The sequence below is a fragment of the Grus americana genome, chromosome 7, assembly GCF_028858705.1.
Source record: "Grus americana isolate bGruAme1 chromosome 7, bGruAme1.mat, whole genome shotgun sequence".
Taxonomy (NCBI): domain Eukaryota; kingdom Metazoa; phylum Chordata; class Aves; order Gruiformes; family Gruidae; genus Grus; species Grus americana.
The window spans coordinates 22,331,058-22,344,271 of NC_072858.1; positions in this window are offsets into that span (position 1 = coordinate 22,331,058).

Consider the following 13,214-nt stretch of genomic DNA (forward strand, 5'->3'; position numbering starts at 1 on the left):
ACTTTTTTTCAGGGCTTTCTCTGAGGCAATAGCTTGTCAGGGAATGGCTCCTTCCTGCCCTGCCACCCTCAAGTCCTAGACCACCCTGGGTCTAAAGCTGGTCTTACACAAGCCGCCACAGAGACCAGTGTGGGCATCACACCGTGAGTACTGTCCACATGATAATCTGGTCCCTGTGTATTGGACTGAAATTTAGCGAACTTCAGTGTCTCTGAGATCCCTGCCACCAGTCTGTTGGGAGACACTGGGTCATCTATCAGGCAGTGCCTCAGTTTCCCTGCCTTTAAAATGGTGGTAATCATGATTACTTCATTTGTGATGAACTTTGCGATGTATGAAAAAAAAGCAAGGTAAGAAACTGTTGCTTTTATCAGTTGTGGTAATCTGTAGGTGAGCTAGCACCATACAGCCCAAAAATGCCCCTTAGTGAGGTGGCTGGCTATGCTGGGGCCATGGCCACAGTGGTAGGTGGCCCCGGTGCAGCAAGTGGTGGTAAGTGTTACCACGGGGTCACTGCACATGTGGCATCAAGTTCTGCATATCTCTGCTGTGGCTGTGGACCTTGCTTGGCATGGGCATGCTGCAATAGCTGTGCATGGCACCAGCATGCTCTGAGCAGGTGCCCACGTGGGGCTCTAACTGGCACGTGCGCGTAGCACCAGGTTCTGCTGTGGGGGTGTCTTCCGTGCAGCACCACGTACCCCTCGTGCTGTATGTGAACTACCTTAGGGGGTGCTGGGTGTGTGTCTGTGGGTGTATGTACTGGCTGGTGGCAGCCACTCTCAGATGAAGAGGGGCTACAGTTTTGATATCACCATCCCTTGTAAAAGCAGCACCAGGCATCCCAGTTTCCTGTGCTCCAGACAAGCACACCCATGTACCTCTCCTCACAAGAGCCAGCACCACTGTGGTGTGCCACACACGTGTACTCTGGTGTGTGCAGGCAGTGTTAGGATTACTCCAGAAGATAAGGTTAGGGCTTCACTCCTCTTTTCTGATGCAGACTTCCTACATGGCCTTAGGACCTAGCTCAGCCCTGGTCTCTCTCCTTTTCCCAGTCCTGGCCCAGAAGGCATAGTACCAGACTATCACAGCAGTGTTGAGAGAGTAAATATTTCCTACACTGGGAGGTGCTACAGGTAGGCATCTGTGTGGTACCAGAAATAGTGACGGTGGTTCCATGTGTTTGGGATGGGTTGGCAGAGCGTGGAAACTGACAGGAGGTACGCTGACACTGCTGTTTTCCCCATAGCCTGTGTGGCCTCACCTGGTAAACCTGTGTGCTGAGCCACAGTGAGGGACTCTGGGTGTGGGTTTGGTTTTGATTGCCCCATGGTATTTCAGAAGGCCCAGAGGGGCTCAGCCCTCATGGGTGAAGACAATTCATCTTTGCAGTGGAGCTGGGTCACAAGACCCCAAGAAAAGTGATTTCTGTAGCTTAGCTGATGGGAGCTACCTGATTAAACTGTGGTGAGCTGATGGCTTATGGTCGTGAGCCTGAGCTGTGCTGTGTTCTGCAGTTGCAGATGAGGATACATTTTGACACTTATGAAACTGAAACCATCACCTTTTTGTAAATTTAAGCTCAGGTAACCCAGCCTAAGCAATTGCATTGTCTGTCATTTGTCCTCTTCCTCACCACAATAATGTTGAATCTACCTGTCAATGTCAACCATACTTGACACAAGGACAGAGCCCACCAAACTATTCTGTGTCTAAGAAATGTGCCAAAATTAATGATGGGGTAAAAAAAAGAGGTTCACATTAATGCAAACAATGGACCTGCTTGTCTTCTCTGCTGGCCAGCCAACACCTCCTCCATGCCCACCTCCATGCCCAGTGGCCAAACAGCACATGCCTTGGAGCCAGTGATGGCACATAAGCTGAGGGTCCTTCTGGGACAACAGGAGGCACTGGAGAGGAGGTTGTCCACTGTGGTTATTGCAGAGGTGATGGAGGAAGGGCTAAGGAATCAGGACACAAAGCCATCAGAAACCAGGTTTCGCTAGTCTTGCTGATCCCAAGACTTGCTTTGTCTTCCCTTTTTTAGGTCTATGGAAAATCCTGCATCTGCCCTCTGGCCTAGTCATGGGATTTGCTTCAATAAAGCTGCAGATCATTTTCTACCTGGAAAGGTGCAGCTGGGAGGAAGGAGATGGGAGGGAGGGGAAGGGCCTGAGCTGGGCAGCTCTGTCCCTGGTGTGGGGTGCCTGGGGGGGGACACACACCTGCACATACCAGGGATGGTTTGGGATGGACAGAGGTCCAGGTGTGTGTGTGCCTGGGTGGGAGCATTGCCACCATGGCCTTGCCATGCTGGTGTGGGGCATGGGCCAAGGGGATGCAGCTTGTTTCTCGGGGGTGTGATGTGCGTGGGGCGGGGGGAGCTGGGCTGCCTCTCTGCAGCCGGTGGGCACACGCTGTGCTGTTTCACAGCGGTGTGTGTTTGGTGAGGAGCTTTGGCTGTCTTAAGCACCTTTCGAATACATTTGGCACAGCTCATTGAATCCTTTAACAATCCGGCTCCTGTCTCCTCTCCCCTCTCTTCCCCACAGCCAGCGCCTTTTTTCAAGAAAGAGCAATGACACAGGCTCCCTCCCACCCGCGCCCCACACTCCTGTGGGCTCTGTCCCCAGCCCTCCTGCCCAGGCACTGTCCCCCCTCACTGCCCCATTTCACAGAGCCATCTCTGAAAAGAGGATTTTGTTGCTGGCGAGAGGTTCCTTGCTGGTGAGGATTTTCCAGAAGTCAGCAATTCCCAGGCCCTACCCCTGCATGGAGAGAGCTAGTTAATGGGCCATTAACCAGAGGAAGGGGAACTCTCTAGTGGCTGCGAGCAACAATAACAACAAAACAACCCAAAAACAACAAAGCATACCCGAGGAAAATGCACCAAACATCAGGAGGAGTTTCAGGGAGAGAAGGGAAAAAAAAAAAAAAGAAAGGAAATCCAGAGAGATGTCATTGTAAAACCTTGGTTAAAAACCAAAGCCTTGGTAAAGTAATTGCCTTCTCTGGTGAAGAGGAGAGGGGTTTAGACTTGAGTCACACAGCCGCAACAGCTTCTCTTCCCCCTGTCCTCTCAGCCCTGTCCCAAATCGCTTGCTCCCGGACTGGGGACACAGCAGGAGGACAGTGAGGAATGGCGCCAGCATCTGTGCCCAGGGTAGCAGCCTGGCTCTGGGAAAGGTAAGAGGGTATGCAGGAAGGTGAGGGAAGGAGTGGACACAGGCTCAGGAAGGTGGGTAGTGGGGGAGAAGGGTACGTTAGGGCTTGCGGGGTGATACTGGGTGAGCAGGGGGGCTCAGTGTGTGCAGACAGCAGCTATCCAGAGAGGTCATGAAGTGCAGGGGTTTGAAAATGAAGCAATGCAGGAGCAGGCATGGCACTTGCAGTAGCCACAATGTCCCTGAGCTAGCTAGTGTCAATGGCTTGTAAATCTTTAATGGCCTACCCATTTAGTTGAGCTGTGCACCCAATATAATAAAGCTCTTTGGGCAGGGAACGAGCACCCACTTGGGAATTAGAGTTGTGTTGCTGTGCTGAGGCGCTTGTCTCACTAGCGGGTGCTGGGGAGAAGCTCTTTGGCAATATGTTTGTACAGTGCCTTGCACAGGAGAGCCCCACAGTGCCTGCAACCTCCCAGCACTGCTGCAACACAAACAATGCAAATCATTCTTTCCAGAACTGCATCCACAGTTTCACTGTTCTCATTGCACATTCACTTGCTTTGCTCTCCAGCTAAATACTTTGCACCTGGAAACATGCACTTGAATGCCATTTTGGTGGTGCTTGCTGGTTGGAAATCAATATTAATTTACTTGTGCATGTAAATACAGAAACGTATTTATAAGTTTCAGATCAGTTGCAAACACATGCAAATTCTGTACATAAATTCTCGCTCATTTATGTAATCTGTTCAGTAATATCATTAAAGAGAGCACATCTACTGCCTGACTAGAGTTACATTTGCAATGCGCTGAGATCAGCTGTGACTATTCACTTACCACACTCCCTTGCCCATGCAGCTCCCAGCAGTGGGTGATGCTCTGGCTCCAGGTATTTTCTGCTCTTTTCCTGTGATGCGCTGTTACTTTTTTTGAAGCTGTTTTGGTCTTTTTTTGTCTTTTGAGCAAAAGTAGGTTTGGTTAAGGAATTTGAGAACTCTGTGGTTTGTGGCATAGGGAGGGGTATTGTGGTTTCTTGTGGATTAAACACCTGCTGCAAAGTCCCCTGTGATTGCAAATGCACTGGACTTGATCACATAGTTGGTCTCTTCCAGTCTTGTGTCCCTCCAGCTACAGATCACAAGAAGAGTGGGAAATATTTACAATTCTACAAAAAAGAAACATGGTCAAGCAAGACATCATTAAAACACACTCTTAACAAGATGTGGTGTGTGTATTTCTCGGAGTTGTCATTTGAGAACTGCCCACTAAATTACTCTTCAGAGAAGTAACTCTGAGTGAAAGGAAAAATCATCTGGTTAAACATATTGTATGTCAGTGCTGAGAAAATCATTAACATATATATGCTGTAGAGAAGAGAATTAGCCAGCTAAAGTCTATCAATAAAGTTATACCACATTTTTATGATGCTGGAATTAAAGAGACCTGATAGAAAAATACCAAACTCATTTTATTAAAAAATATAGTCTTGTCAAAGCTGTTTCCTTTCCAGGATAAATGAAACTCAGCCTTATCAATATTACTGATTTTAAATTGTCATTTTAAAGCTCAATGCATTATTATTTGTAATTATTTAATAATTCCAGTAGATGTGAATTGGTCAAACCCCTGATTTCTTGGTAAGCCATTTTGACACTTGAAAATACTATGAAAGCAATCCTGAAAAAAGGCACTGAATTTTATAGGCACAACAAAATATTCCTTAGTATTGCTACTTTTCACACCAAAATGTTTCTGAAGAAGACTTTTGGTTCAGTGAATAGCCCTGTGTTAAAAGTTGTAAAATGAAGCACACAGGAATGAAGATTCTTCCTTGTATGTACCTAAGGCGGAAGAAAGTGTCGACTGTGTTGCAGTATTTGATAGGTAATATATGGTTACAGCAGCTGACAGAGTTTTACCCCAGGGCAGAATTAAGGCTAAATATTCACTTTTGGCATTTTTATTTTGTGTTGCACAAGAGTCTGTATTGCATAAACATGAATTTTTGCATTTTTTCCTCAACTGTTTAAAAAAGGAAAAATGAAGCAAAGACAAAACAGGAACAAATAAAATTCAAGAGAAGGTGTGTGCTGATGGTGATTGATTGCAAAAAAAGGGACTAACAGCTTCAACCAGTCTACAATAGGTTCAGATACTCAAGCGTGTACGTATGTTAAATATTATGAGTGATCACTTAGCCCAAGGAGAGGTACCAACCCACCCTGCTTACAGAAAGCTGGAGTTCTCTCTGCTTACCATGGTAGCTTCAAGATTGAGTTCACAATAATGTGTCTCTATATAGGGCATATTGGTATTAAAATAACTGTCTCGCAGATATGTTTTATTGTGCAGTGGATACATGAGATCTTTGTTGCGTACATGCTGGCTCAGTTTTTCTGAGCTGAGGACATGAATCGTCCTCCAAACTGCCATTAGTTTTGATGAGAACTGGGTGGCTATTTGACTTAGATGTCTCAGCAGACGGGAGTAGATCACACTGGAAAACATTGCTGCAGAAGCACATACACACCACAGGCAGGTTTTACATGCTGTCCTGTGGCTTTGGTCTGGAGGCAGAGGGAAACCAGCCCTCGGCAGGACAGTGGAGAGGCATGGGGCGATCTTTGCCCACATGCCACGTTGAGGCCGCAGAGCTCTCGCACATAGAAGGGATGTGTCGGTTACACTCCGTACGCACGTCCTTGTTAGTGGGTAATCTGATGGTGCACGTTTGCTGTGGCTTGTGCAACTGAATGACTGCACACAGGGGGGCTGGGTATTAATTACACGCTTGAGAGACATGTGTCTGTATGTGTAGCTGTGGTCCTGGGGAAGACCCTGAGTTTGTCGCGTACTCCTTACATTTGTGCAGCTGTGGTGTAGAGCCATGACCTGCTATCTGCACCCCCGATGGGTTTCGGAGACCTCGCCAGGCAGCTTCTGCGTGGGGTGGTGCTACAGTGTGTGCAGGTAGGGTAGGTTTGCTGCCCACTGGGTGGGTTTTATAGACTCTGCATGTGCTTTCCTGAGCACAGCTCTGAGACTACAGCCAGCCGCTGAACTCCAGTGGTAACAAACAGCCCCATTAATGCAGTGTCACAGATTTCATTAGGGCGTCAGTCCCAACCAACGTGGCCATAAATCAGGGAGATGGTACAAGGGCTTGCAGGCCCTGGTTTCAAGGGCCACATAGCCAGAGACTCATAACGCTCAAGAGGAAATGATCATGAATATTATTTAAAAAATCAGAAATGTATATTAGAAAATCTCTGAGCTTATCAGATGGAGTGAGGTTGGGTAATAGCTGTTATTTATACTGCTTGTGCAGAGTGATAAAGTGGTGCTTTATGACCTGTGGTTTATCACTTAGAATAAGAGTCATGTGACTCCATTAAGGTTCCTTCTGTAGAAATGAAAAAGGGTAAATTAATGTGTTTTTTTTATTGTTAAATATTTGCACTCTCCTAAACCCAGTTTTTATTTTCTCTACTTAAGAAGTAGCGTACAAGCACAAATAAGTTTAAGTTTTGATTGATGGAGAGGTGGGGTGAAAACTCCCTTTATGTCAAAGGCTCTCTGGAGTGAGCCAGCCTCCCACCCGCTAATGTCTATCAGCGGGGCTGGGTTCAGAGAGGAGGGAAAGGCAACACAGTCAGCACGGTTACACCCGAAAAGCCGCTCCACTGGGCCTCTCCAACCCATTGTCTACTGGAAACACATGCTGCAGTCCTGCTGCCGCCTCAGACCTTGTTGCTGCTCTGGGAAGAGAGAGGGGGATCTGTGGAGACCAAGGGTGGAAGCAACACTGGGTGGCCTGAGCAATGAGAAGGAAAAGCTGTTGGCTGAGACAAGACGCTCCCAGGAGAGCACAGGCTCTGCCTGAGCAAAGAGAAATTGGATTCCTCAATGATGTCTTGAAATGAGCATTAGAAACGGTCCTTACAGATATCCATATGGGCCCTGCCATGGCAATGAGCTCCATGGAGAGCCATGGACAGTCTGCCAGGACAATGCAGTTGCTGGAACCTGAACAGGAGAGCAAAATCACAGCAGTGTTATTCAAGAAGCTATACCATTGCTGTGGGCATATGCCTCACAAGACCTGTGAACTGCAGCTGCCAGGAAGGCAGTGGGCACACACAGAGCTGATGGGCAATGACCAGGTTCCCTGGGGCATAGGAAAGCACAAGGAGACCAGCAAACCCCAAGGAAGCTGCTGGGCTGACACAGGAGTCACACCCAGACTTAGGGCTTTTGATTTAGTCTGAGATGCTCACAGATGGGGTTTCAGGAGAGAAGCAAGACCGAGCTGCTCAGGAGGAAAGCATGCATGATAGCAGGCAAATGCAGTCAAGGGCTTTGCTGAGTGACAGTGATGGACACACTCCTCTGTCATCTCTGGTGACTCCTGTGTTCACAGCTCTGCACCACCTACATGGTGCTTCAGGGCAACTGAAGGGTCTTTCAGCTTCCTACAGGCCTCCTTTAGCAAGGTGGTGAGTGTGGGTCAGCAGACGAGTGGAAGAAGAGTTAGGTTATTAACAGCACCTTTACAGCCCCAGCTTTATAAGATCAGAGCACACTGGGTAGCTAACTATGGGACTCTGCAGTAAAAAAGAAGATCCCCCAGAGTGGCAGGAGCCCAATGTTTGGATTCATGTCTATGTGACTTGGTTTTCCTGCTTGTAAAGTGGGGTTTATCATGTTCACCTTCATCAGAACATATCTGGCAAGGATAATTTTAAAAATACCTGTGGAGATAAAAAGGACCACAAGTTTGCTAACATTTTTGATAAAATTTTCTCATATTTTCTCTCTCAAAATCTGAATCTTTTTCTGTTTTGAAGAACAAAAGTATTTTTCACTTCTCAGAACTGGAGGGGAAAAAAAGTTTGAATAAGCTAAAAAAGAAAACAGGTGGAAATCCATGAAAATTGTCAGCACATTTTTGCCATGTCTCTTCCCTTAGATTTTGAAAGAGCGAGTTTGAATACTTGGTGCTTGTTTTAAAATCCAAGTCTTTAAGAGCGTCAGCAGGGAGGGAGTTGTCTGGAAGTGTGAGAGGGATGGTGGACCAAGTATCATGGGCAGAGTGTAATCTCTGCTGTTTCCGGGAAGTACACTAAAGCAGGGTTTTGATTTGGTGGCCTTCAGAAAGCCCCTTCATCATCCCTCCTCTTCCCTGTCCACATCTCCATGTTCAGGGATTTACCCCCCCATACTGTGTGCTTGGTTTGTCCATCTGCGGTGTTTGTATGCTGGCAGGACCTACAATCCCCGCGGGGCGGTCTGGTGCCCATGGCACTGGATGAGCCCACAACAAAGAGGTTGTCCTTCCTTGGCCAGGACCCAGGGCTCAGGGCAGGGCAGAAGCCACTGCCATGAAACAAAAGAAGGGAAGGGGAAAACAGTGACAGCTTGGGAAAAGAAGACAACAGACAAAACCGAAATAAAAAGAGGAAATTAACCAGATTTTTTTGTTTTCCCAATCTCTCATTGGTTGTTTTGTCTCTAATGGTGAAGCCTTCTGAAGCTGGCAGTCAAGTCTGTAGCCTTAAGGACAGTTGCTCTTCCTTGGACTGAGTTACAACTTGGGTTCCTGTTGTGTTAAGAGCAGAGTGTCTCAGAGTCACAGAACTGTTCTGGTTGGAAGAGACCCTGGGAGGTGTCTAGGCTAGCCTCTGCCCAAAGCACAATCAACTCCCAAATCAGACACAGTAAGAAGCCGCTCTTCTCTCCAAGAGCAGGAGCAGTCTAAGCAGGCAGAAGGGGCTTCGAGGGCACACACAAAGTCAATGGCATAACAGGCAGGAGGCTGGGGTTTCCATCTCTTTCTGGTCAGTAGATGCCAGCTCCCCAGAGGACTCTGCATTCAAACTCTCTGCCCTGCAGCCAGATGTGCCCCTAGAGCTGTTCAGTCCATTTTGTTGTGCATTCTGCCCAGCGGTAGGGGTGGCTTTTCTCTCCAGGTGAGGATTTGAGCATGGCTGGTGGCTTTCAAGTGACCTTGTCTGTAGGCAGAATTCAGCCTCATGTCTAGCGCTCTCAGCGTATTGCCTGCATGTTCCTCATAGTCATTTCCCATCATGGCTACGTGCTAATTGTCTCTAGGGGAAGTGAGGAGAAGGCTTATTAATCTGTGTACTCAGGAAAGGTTGTAAATCACCGTGTGTTTCCAGCGATAAAATTGGCTAAATAAATTAAAACAAGCACTAATGACCCAAACAGAGCTCTGATGTAGCGGGAGTGGGCTGGGGCATATAACTGTGCTTGGGTATAGGGTACACCTCAATCATATACTTGCTTTCTTCTGACAGCATCCTTGGATATCTCCAGCCATAGCCCTTCACCCCAGCCAGTGTGCCTCAGTGCATCACCAGTATTGCACGCTGCTCTCTCCCCTCTACTGCAGTGATGGCTGGAGCTTTTTAGCTCAATTTTTCTATTTCCTTTGCTTTTCAGTCCAGCAGAACTTGGAGTTAATTCATTCTTGTTCTCTGGCACTTCTCAATAAACCCAATGAACTTTTCTTTAATGCAGATATGCTAAACAGCATCGAAGCCAACAGAGATGTATATCCATTAACAACAGCACATCTGTCCTTTTATATATTAGTGTAAAAAGTCCGTTCAGAAAGATTTCACGCAATAAATAAAAAGGCAGATTCTCAAACAGCCTGTCTGGTGATAAACAGCCAGGGTGGAAAAGTCACCCCATAGTCCTGTTTTCCAACAACCTCTTTCATCTGGGAGGCCTGCGAAATCCTTCACTGACTATTCATCAAGTGCCACTGAAATGCCTGATCTAGCTCTCTAGAGAAGATGTTGGTACCAGACAGTTCTATGTTTTCTATGCAGTAAGTGTCCCTACTAGAAACCTTCTGAGAATATCCTCCAACATTTTCTGGGATGATTAAATACTACTCTGTTTTGCCTCACCATCCAGTTTCAGCCTCTTGATATTAGGCAGAAATGACTCATTTTATACCCACCAGTATAAGAGCTGCTTCTCAAACCAGCAGCAGTCTGCTTCTCCTTAGGATAGCTCACCTGCTTGTGGATGTACCTTGCTGCCTTTCTTGGAGACCACGTCTCTCAAAAGAGATCATAAGGAAAGGAATCTCCTTGGTATGATCTTCACAGAGGATGCACTGAATCAGTGTATCCCTCAGTCCATGTAAGCTCACCAAGTTTCTGCTTTTCTCCCAGAAGATGTGGGTCTCTGGGCTTTCCCTTGCCAGCAGAGGCTGAAGGAATGCTTCTGCTGCAGATGGCCACCACTGCTGGGATGTGCACAAACGTCAACAGCAGAACAGTGCAAAGGTGAGGAAGGTGAGGTGCTGCCATGTCAAGTCAGGGTTGTGAGCAAAGGCTCCTGCTCCACAGTGCACTCTCCAGGCTCCCAGGTTTTCTGTTCCCAGGATCAGTTCAGGCAAAATCCTTCTCTTGTTTCCTCCTGGGTAGATTTGGTGCTTCTAGACATCACAGACAGAGAGTCACTGGATCCAAGGGTGGCAGTGCTTGTGCTCCTTTGTCTGCCCGGCCAGAATCACAGATTTCTCCAGGAGCTGAGTCCAGCAGCATAACTAGGCATCGATTCAAACTGCCTGCAAGGAGCTCACTAAACCATGGGTGCCTCTGTTTACCACGCAGGAGGAGGAGAGCTCCAGCTGTCCACCAGCCTCAAGCTGGACTCAGTCAGCACCTCAGAAATAACGTAATTTGTCTTGTATCAGTTGCCTGAGTCCTGTGGGCCCAAACTCTCTGGTCCGTATTTGTATCTTATAAATATAAGAACTGCTAATAGAAGTGTTTTCAAAGTGGTCCAAACAACCAATTATGTCTTTCTTTCATTTATAGCTTTTGTGAAAAGCTTACAAATGGATGCCACCAGCCCAACTGAGCTCAGAAGTCTGAAGAGCTTTTATTTCACTTGGTATGACCACTGTGCCAGCCCACAGCAGACACCAGCTCAGTCTCTTGGGCCTCCTTAGAGCTCTTGTCTGTGTTTCCATATAGCAAGTGAGTTCACAATTTGTTCTTGAAAACACAAAACTTTTTGTAAACAATTGTCCCCTTTAGATTTTTTTTTCCATATCCTTTACTCAAAATATTTTCTTTTCATTCACCGTATTTAATGTTTTAATTTTTGCCTACTTGTCATTGTTGCCCCTTTTCCTAATTCCAGCCATTTTCAAAATCAGTAGTGCTGAAGGACGGTAAAGAGAAACAGTACTGATTATCCCCCTAAAAAAAAAAAATCCATTCAGAAAGCCAGGAAACGAAATCAACAAGGAGAGCTTTGAGCTTTCTGCTTTGCTTGGAAAATTGTTGATTCCTTTTGCACCAAGAGTTGGGCCTGATTCTTCTCCGGCAGAGTGCAGCCAAGAATTACAAAGCGAGTCAACAGACAGTGGAACTGAGTTCATCTGAAAAGTAGCCAGAAAAAGCCTCGGGCTATGTTCGAGGTGTCCATTTTTAGAAGGAAATTTGCTTAGGCAGAGGAATACCAGCATATTCAGGGTGAGTGACTCTGTGTGTGTGCATGTGTGTTTTGGATCTCAGCACAAGGAAGGGGTGTCTTGCCACCCCCAGGGGTCGGGAATAGTGCATGCATGGGGAGGACCTATTATATTATTTTTCTTCCACCTTAATGAACTCCTCTCATGTCCACCTCTGATCAGTGGAGTATGACAGAGGGTGATTGAAGGCCAGTCTCCCAGGAAATGAAGTTTGTTCACACAGCCCAAGTATGCTGGCCCTACTGCTGCCTGCCTCTGATTTATAGGACCGAAAATTCCTTCCTCCGGTAACAATAACGCTCTTAAACTCCAGACCCCTCTCCCTCACAGAACCTTCAGACAGGGCAGCCTGAGCCCAGGAGAGACGGGAGGCACCCAGCAAATATATCCATCAACACAACTCGGGTTTCAAAGGAATACGAGACCCCACAGGGTTAGGCTCACAAAGGTGGGGAGCGGAGGAGTCCGGCCACCATCCTGCAGCACCTCCTCCTGGGAAGGGGCAGCAGTGGGAGTGACTATGCCCCAGAGAGGGGCAGGAGCCACAGCATCTCCTATGAGCCAGATGGCACAGAGAGCCCAGGATGGTGTTTTCTGGGCCCTCTGGCTGATGCTCAATTCTGGGGCTGGGAATGAGTCTGCTCTGAGGTCTCCTAATGTCAGAGGTTTCTTCCTGCAATGTCTCCTCTGGGATGGGGCTGCTGGCTAGGGAGCAGTCCCAATGCTTTGTCTCTCTTTGTGTTGTGCTTGGCTTTGAGAGGACATTTCCTGTGAGCTCAGACTGTTTTGTAGCACTTAAAGGCAGCAGCGGGTGGCTGTGACTGCTGGTTCTGCAGCACCATTGCTCCTGCACGGCATCAGGCTCATGCTGAGAGAGGCCATCAGGGGGAAGTGCCACACCTGCCCACTATATATCAGGAAACATCCTCACCAGAGCATGGTGGGGCCCTGAGGTGCGGCATACAACAAGGTGTCCAAGGGTGCAAGGCATGCTGGCATGGCGCTGGAGGCTTTGTCCATACTGTCTAGTGGGGCTGGTTGGTGGCACATGCCATGGCCAGGCACTGCCAGAAAAACTGAACCACTTCCCAGCCAGGGAGCCTGTAGCTAATTAAACAGTACTGATGATCTGGGGACACATTGTTTCCAGGCTTTGTTTTATTTAGTAACATAGACATGGACATACAGTGTGGGTATTAGGGCAGCCTGTGAGCTGGCAAGACCTGCACACATGCACACGCATGCACATTTTTGTAGTTGGGGCCCCATGTTCGAGCTTAATATTACTGTCAGAGTTTTGGGTCAAGGGGAGAAAAAGAGCTTGAGCCCTTTTGCAACAGGACAGTTGTGGTTGCCAAATTGCAAGGCAAGTCCTGGCAAGAAACAAGTTCATTCTGTAACTTTTTTTTTTTATCATTTACTTATTAACAGCTCTTTCTGGCTCTCCTGAAGCTGCTGACCTGTTCCTCCTAGACAGGGCAATTAGCAGGGAGACAATGATCTGCAGAGGGCAAGGAGCAGCC